The sequence below is a fragment of the Theobroma cacao genome, chromosome 2 (genome assembly GCF_000208745.1).
Source record: "Theobroma cacao cultivar B97-61/B2 chromosome 2, Criollo_cocoa_genome_V2, whole genome shotgun sequence".
Classification (NCBI taxonomy): Eukaryota; Viridiplantae; Streptophyta; class Magnoliopsida; order Malvales; family Malvaceae; genus Theobroma; species Theobroma cacao.
In genome coordinates this window covers 10,000,483-10,009,138 of record NC_030851.1, presented here as the reverse complement: position 1 = coordinate 10,009,138, position 8,656 = coordinate 10,000,483, and positions in this window count along the sequence as shown.

The window sequence follows — 8,656 nt, the reverse complement described above, 5'->3', positions numbered from 1 at the left end:
GAAAGAATTTTTTTGTTTTTTTTACCACCGAATAAGTAAACCAAATATCTGATGTAATCGAAATATCTTTGTGGGGATGGCACTCGGAGCGAGATTTTTTCTTTGTTTTTATATGAGCATTATAAAAGATAAAATTACTATGACAAATTATGTTCATAATACATACATATATATATATATATATATAGCTGTAAAGATAAAATTATTATGTTGATGTCCAAGTTTTCTTAGAAATCTTTTGCTTGTTTTGTAATTTTTTTACAATCTGAAAAGCAGAAATCGAAAGAGAAAGAAACCTCCATTGTCATGGTTTTGTTAGTGTATATCGTTGACGATCGTATAACCTAAACCACCAATATTTGCTTTGCCCAAAGACCATATATCTCACCTAACGAATAGGATATATGCATGGTGTGGTGACAAGTCTGTACAAATGCCATCTCTTCATCTTATCTTATTATGATATTTTTGACCTTGTTTCTATGAAGAAAAGAGAAAGCAAAGACAGAGTAGTAGCTATTACTAGCACTACTTGTCATTGATCCTTGATGGGGCCAAAAACGTTCATCAACAACACGGGAAGTGGCTGAGGATTGGACTCTCCTATCATGTTTCCCCAATAAGATTCACACTCCAATAAAATTCACTTAATTTCCAATGAATTTTTTAATACTTAGATTCCATTTTAAATATGCTCATTATCCACGGAAAATATTTGATAATAACTTTTAAGATGATAACACTCATCCTTTGATAAGCTCTAATTTTAATTTGTCCATGATAATTTAATTATTATTAATGTAAATTTTGTTGATAATAATTCTTATTTTTTTCTAAGATTAATTTATTATAACTATTTCTAAGCAATTCTTAAGTAGATAACTAAACGAAACCATATTATTTCAACGAAAATTTCAATGATAATAATTCATATTCCATCGGTATTTATCATTTTGATTTTTTTTATCATGTTCTTACATTTGCCTTTTCGTTAATTACATAAAAATTAAAAAATTACTCTGAGTGGAGAATATAATTCTACATTCCGTTGATAAAAAATAGTAACATTACACAATGTATTTTACATCATAAGGCATAAAAGGTGCTTAAATGGCTTAAAATGCCTTAGTAAATTGAGTCTGAATGCATGATAACACTTTTTACAGCTTCATCCATGTGTACAGATGAGTAAGTTTAAGGCAGAATTAATTTTTTGCACTTTAAGGGCATATGATATTAGATTATTATGTTGAGTTTTCTAAGCCATTGCTACACCAAAACCCCTAACTCCTACATAAATTAAATTGATTTTTTTTTTTAAAAAAAAAAAAACACTGCTAACAAATGGATAGAGATCATTTTGCCAAATTGGGAGATATATATGTGAACTATGAGGACTAGACAATCAGCAGTAGCAATAAGATACACATGAAGATGCATATAGCAGTTAAAATTTTAACATATTGCTCTTGCTTTTAACCAGTATTCAGTATTCACTTTTTTTATCCTTCTTAATTTCAAGCATCATTTTGCCTAAACTGGTTTTGGAGACCAAAACAAATGGAAGAGAAATGCTTCTTCTTTTTTCATATAAAAAAATTTCAAAGTCTCTTTCTTTAGAATCCACCTTTTGCAGATTGCAGGGGTTTCCACACATAGTTTTATCTACAGTAGTGCAACTGATGTTAATCTAAACTTAATCTGCAGTCAAACCTCAGATACTATCATCAAAATTCATACATATAAAACAGATTAGCCACTTGGTCCGGGAAACAAAAGACCTTTGCATACATCAGATCACTTTGAAGTATGAAAGAGGGTCATGATCTAGTAAGCACCGATAAGCTTTTGTCATATTCCTTCCAAATTAGAGCTAACATGCATGACAAAAGCAAACTCCTACACATCTCATAATTTCAATATATACGCTTTAAAGTAAATCTGCAAACAGGTCATCTATGAAAGATTTCTCAAAGAACACTAAATAAAATTTCAGATACAAGAGAGCTAAATGAAGAACAAAACAGAACCATATTTGGAGAGAAAAATTGATTATTATATTTCAGAGAATTGTTCACACATACAACGGTTACAAAAGAAAGTTATATGCCCATCACCAAAATCACCTCCAAAGATTTAAGCATAAGGAAAACAAAAGCAACAAAGTTTGACAGCAAAGCACAAAAAACGAGACATGGTTTTCTGTGCAATAACGGCTACAAAATATAAGAGAAAGAAGGCCATTGGCCTATACGGCTATACAGACAAAGGAGTAAAAACAGTGCTCAAGTTGAGCGTTTGAAGGAAGGAAATAAACACTTAAACAAACGACACTACAAGCTGTCGTATGCTTCTATGACTAAAACAGACTAAAACGACAGCCAATACTCCGTTTAAACAATTCCGACAAACTAAGCATCAAACCATATAAAACTCCCGTTTCACAAACTCATAACAATGAAGATCTATCTAGCATCGTTTTTGTACAGCTTCTTTAACCTTCAAACTTTCTGTTTTTACCCGCCATTCATCAGTAGCTAAATTTCCAGGTTAAAGGTCATTGTTTCAATACTCCCCCATGACCTGTAATTTGGCTAACACCAAGACAAGTCTTGAGAGTTTCAAATCTTTCTCTTGATAAGCCTTTTGTGAGTATATCAGCTAGTTGAACCTCTATGTTACAGTACCTGAGTTCGATTTCTTGCTCATTTACAGTCTTTCTAAGAGCATGATATTTCACCTTAACATGCTTAGTTTGCCCATGATGAACTGGATTTTTGGCTATCGCAATAGCTAATTGGTTGTCAACAAAAATCATAGTACCCTTTTCTTGTTTGAAACCAAGATCAGCTACTACCTTTCTTAGCCACTTCACCTGATTTGCTGTTGCTGTTGTTGTAATATAAGCTTTTATAATAGACTGAGCCACAACACTTTGCTTTTTTGAATTCCATGAAAACACGGCACTATTGAATGAAAAACAAAAACTAGTTGTACGTTTTGAATCATCAAGTAACCCAGCCTAGTCATTGTCACTATATCCAACTAGTTCTCCACCGTCATGCTTTATATACTTTAAACCAAAAGTCAGTAGTACCTTTGACATACTTGAGGATTCTCTTAGCTGCTGTAAGATGTAGCATAAAGGGTGCTTACATAAACCTGGACGGTAGACATGTTGCATACATCAAATTAAGTCTTGTAGCTGTTAGATATGTTTCATTCTTTTGTAAGTGAGACCATTTGCTTTAGTAGAACCATCTTCACTGCTAAATCTGTCTCTTGATGCCAGTGGAGTACTCACTGCCTTGCAAGAGAACATATTAAATTTCTTTAATATATCCTTTGCATACTTAGTTTGATGCAAACAAACTCCTTCAACGGTTTGAAGAACTTCTATTCCCAAAAAACAAGTGATCAATCCCAAGTCTGTCATCTCAAACACATTCATCATCTGACTTTTGAATTCTTGCAACACATTATCATCGGGACCAATTATCAATAAATCATCGACATACAAAGCAACAATTAATGCATCAACATCACTAGACAACTTCACATATAAAGTCTATTCATTCACACTTTTTTGAAAACCCTGACTTGTGAAATAAGGATATACTCTGTCATACTTGGCCCTAGGTGCCTACTTAAGACCATACAATGCCTTTACCAATTTGTTGACCTTGTTCTTTGACCCAAGTTTTTTATACCTTCAAATTGTTCAACAAAAATGTTTTCTGTCAAATAAGCATTCAAAAAAGCTGACTTTACGTCTAAATGGTATATCTTCCATCCTTCTCTTGCAGATAAAGTTGCTAACATTCTAATAGTATTGTGTCTTGTAATAGGAGCAAAAATCTTCTAGGTAGTCAACTCCATAAACTTGTGCATAACCTTCAACCATCAATCTGGCTTTATACTTGTTTATAGAACCATGAGGGTTTAACTTGGTTCTAAGTATCCATTTGACTCCCATTACATTGTGATCTGAAGGTCTATCCATAAGCAACCAAGTATCATTCTTCTTGATCATGGATATTTTTGCATCCATGGCCCTTTTCCAATTCTCATCAACTATTACTTTCACATAATTTGTAAGATTAGTAATAATTAAGTTGCATCGGTTATATATGTCCACCAAGGTCTTGGTCCCTCTCATAGCTTTACTCTTATCTTCAATATAAGAAGAATTATCACTTTCAAGTTGCAACTGATCATTATTAGTGCCAGGTATAGTATGTAGACTCTCAACTAACTTTCTTTCCCAATTTTACCATTGATTCTCATCAAATTTCACATCTCTACTAATAATAACTTTGTTTGATTCTAGGTCATACAATCTATAACCTTTGATTGTTCACTACATCTAATATGTAAAGCAATAAGAGCTTTTGAATCAAATTTAGTTCTTTTTCCTTCTGGAATTCAAGCATAGCACACACAACCAAAGACTTTGAAATAGGAGATAGAAGGTTTATGATCATACCACATTTCAAATGGAGTTTTGAGTGTCAGTGCATTTGTAAGTATTCTATTTTGGATGTAATTTGCAGTATTTACTGTTTTAGCATAGAATTTCTTAGGTAAATTACTCTAAAACAGCAAACATCTAGCCATATCACCAATTGTTCTATTCTTTCTTTCAGCTTTACCATTCTGTTGAGGGCTATAGGTAATAGTTAGCTGATGATGTATCCCAAATATTGCCCAAGAAATTCTTAAATTCACTAGCAGTGTATTCTGATCTATTATTAGTCGTTAGGGTCTTAATGTTTAAGTTGGTAAAGTTCTCAACCTGTGCCTTGTACTTAGAAAAACTTCTCCATGCCTCTGACTTGTGCTTCAAAAAATAAATCCAGTAATAATGTGAGAAATCATCAATGAACAAGATGTAATACCTATTACCACTCAATGAAGGAGTCATCGTAAGACCAGTTATGTTAGTATGAATTAATTCTAACTTCTATGTAGCCTCCCACTTGCTTTCTTTTGGAAAAGGTTTCCTGGTTTGTTTGCCATATTAGAAAGCCTTGCACAGCTTCTCAAGTTTGGTAATACCAAGAAGACTAATTACCATCTCATTTGAAGACATTGTTGACAGCGAGGTGTAATTCACATGTCTAACCCTTTTATGCTAGAGTTATGAGGCATCACAATCACTGTAGAGAGCTTGATGTTCAGTTTGCAACAGATTCATTGGATAACACTTGTTTCTCATTTTAACTATTAGCAACTCAATAATATGCAAAAAAAAAAAAAAACTGTTAGCAACTCAACACTAGTAGGGTCAAATATAGTGCATTATTTATTCTTAAACAACAAGGCATAACCATTATCATCCAATTGCCCTACACCAAACATATTCTGAATTACTTTAGGCACATAATGCACTTCATGAATAAACTTAATACTAGATGCCATTTTAACTCTTACAATGCCTATTCCAAGTATTTTCATGTAAAGACCATTTCCAATTTTCACACGAGCCTTAAATTTTTTATCAAGCTCAATGAAAAGATTTGTATTACTTGTCAAGTGGTTTGAGTGGCCACTATCAATAGGTCAGGTGCTCTTATTTACTGAACCATCATCTAATTTAGCCATAAACAGTGCCTTTTCTAACTCATTAACCTCTTTAGCTACAGTAGCTTTACCCTCAACTTCTTACTTCTTAGCTTTACTGTAACACCCCGTACCCTCAATATAGAAGCCAATACGACGTTATCGATAAGACGAGGGTCAATTGAAGCTAAATTAAGTGTGAAAGAGTGAAGATAGGTAAAAGAAATATTTTGAAATAAAATATTCCATACACGAGAAAATAATAATAAAATAAAAATATTTTATCAGTGATGAGATAACGGAGTTAAAAGGTGATTGGGAAGTGAACCGGGGCAAAGTGAGACACTTTATTAATAAAATAATATTAAAATATTAATATTTTATTTGTTATTGAAATTAGTCATGAATGAGGATTATATGGCTAATCTAGTTGGGGGAGAAGAAGTAAGGAAGAATTTTGAAGGAAAAACAACGTTAGTGGAGCCCGCGTGCCTTCATTGAATAAAGCAAGAAATGGTAAGTATATATTTAAATATTATAGAGATGCGTTGGTGAAGTATAAATTTGATATTTTATTTGTACAAGTGTAAAGGAAGAAAAATAGAAGAAAATTGAAATTAAAAGAATGATGGGAGGAATTAATTAAAAAAGATGAGAACTTTGGAGGGTTAAATGGCAGTTTTACCATTTAGCTTGGTCAAAACTTCCAAAGAAAACTTTGACTCTTCTTTCTTTTCTCCATGGCCAACTATCATTCCCCATAAAAAGACATCATTTTCTTCTTCTTCTTCTCCGTCCATACGCCACCTTTCTCTTTACCATAAAAATAAATTTTTTTCTTTCTTCTTTTTCTTCCTTTCTTTTCATTTCTTTTTCTTTTCTTACTTCTTCATTCTCCTACCTCCTTATTCACCAAACCCACACCTTTCAACCTCATTCTTCATGACAACCGAACCCTAGGAGAGAGAAAAGAAAATCTCTCTTTCTTTTCTTCATTTTCCATTTATACTCCACCTTCATCAACACTTAAGCTTTTATCTTCAAATCTTCATTTTTAAAGTTAATAGGTATACATTTTCAACTCTTGAATTTTAGAATTTATGGGCTTATATTTTTAGACTTTATTTTCTAATTTTCTTTAAATTTTCTTTTCCTTGAAATTATTAGGTTTTGTTGATCTTTATATCCCAAGCTCACCAAGGTAAAGCAACTTTAAATTTGAATAGTTAGTTTAATGGGTTTGTGAATTAGACTAGAATTCTAGGTTAAATGTTAGGTTAGAATGTAGTTTATCTAGTGTATGTTTATTAGAGTTATTGAGTTCAAATTTATGATATATTTGAAGCTATTATTATTTATTGGTAAATCTAGGTTTTAATAGTACTTCAAGACTAAACTTGGATTAAGGTCTTATTGGTGCTAGTTTTGTAAGGTGGCATTACCAAGGTGAGTGAACTTGCATTAAAAATGTTTTGGACAAATGCATATGTGTTTGAATGAAATACTCGAATATTCTTGGTTGACTCTTTTAAAAATGCATGGAAACAAGCATTTCATAAATAATATCTCTATGTTGTTAAACATATAATGTGATGAATCATGTGCTAAAATGTTATGTTGAATTGCCAATTGAATTGTGGCGTGTGATGCATTGGAAATCTTGAGATGTTCTAAACTAGTGGCATAATGATTAATATTGTTTCCCTTGAATGTTGGATTGTGCAACCATGTATATGATCAATAAATAATAAACTATATGGAATGTATTATTATGCAAAGATTCTTGTTACATGTTGTTATGTGTGCTATGCCTTGAAAGGTAAAATTGAATGATAACTATAACCGTGCGAGTGCGGTGTGGGAGTGCACATGACGGTAATGGTGGTGTACGGTATGGGAGCTCGGGATGATGATATTTACCATGTACGGTGGGGGAGTGCACATGTTGATATTAGCTATATGAGGTGTGGGAGTGCATATGATGGTATTTGCCATGTGCAGTGTGGGAGTGCACATGAGGGTTTAACTATGTACGGTGTGGGAGTGCACATAAGCTGGGTTGAGGTCGGTGGTTGTATGCGCTGAACCATGTTGACTAGTTTGGGAATGACCTTGATGTATTTGATGTGTGTTTGAAAATATCTATATATATATATATATATATATATATATATATATATATATATATATATATATATATANTATATATATATATATATATATATACATGAATTCTTATACGCATGTGTACATGCCCTATAGAGTAAAGATGTTTGGGAAATAAAATGTGATTGCATTGAATATTGAAAGTTGAAATTTCTAAATGTTTCCAAAATGAGTTAAAAGACAACATAGCATCAGGTTTGGTTTTCAAAGAATAAATTGCATTGTTTTTACATAAGTGCATCTTGTTTCCTAAAACCTTCCATATTATTGCTTGTTCCCTTCCTATGTTCACTCATTGGGTTTATACTTATTCTTTTCAACTTTATGTTTTAAGTTTTCAGATTCGGAGGTAATTGGACCCTAGGTCTAAGTGCTCCCTCCTACCCATCTTTCGGTAGGTTTACCATAACACTCAATAATAGTACGCATGCTCAGAGTCACTCCACTGGTAGTAAAGGGTCTGTTGTATGTATATATGGTTGTTTAAATGTAAAATGTGAGATTTGTTGTAAACCCTATATGTTGGTTTGATTAATAATGATGTCTAGGGTTGACAAATAATAACTCTATTTTGAGAATGGTATATGCTTAGTTGCCATGATTTATTCTCGAATGAATTATTATAAAAAATTATGAATTATGAACCGTAGAGGAAAATGGGGGACAAATGGACTAATAAACAAGGTTTTATAGAAAGGCTTGCTAGGGCCTAGTGGGCTATGCCTATTAGGCCCATGCGTCGGTCATGGCCTGGGATTGGGCTATGACATTTACATATTTTCTCCACGTGTTCAAGTTGATTACAGGCTCGACACTTCACATTTGATTTGTACCAACAATATTTTGAGGTATGGTTAGTTTTCTTCCAATGTGTGCAAAGAGGAAATTTGTCTCGGTTCGTTCTTTGTTTCACTACACCCGATTTGGT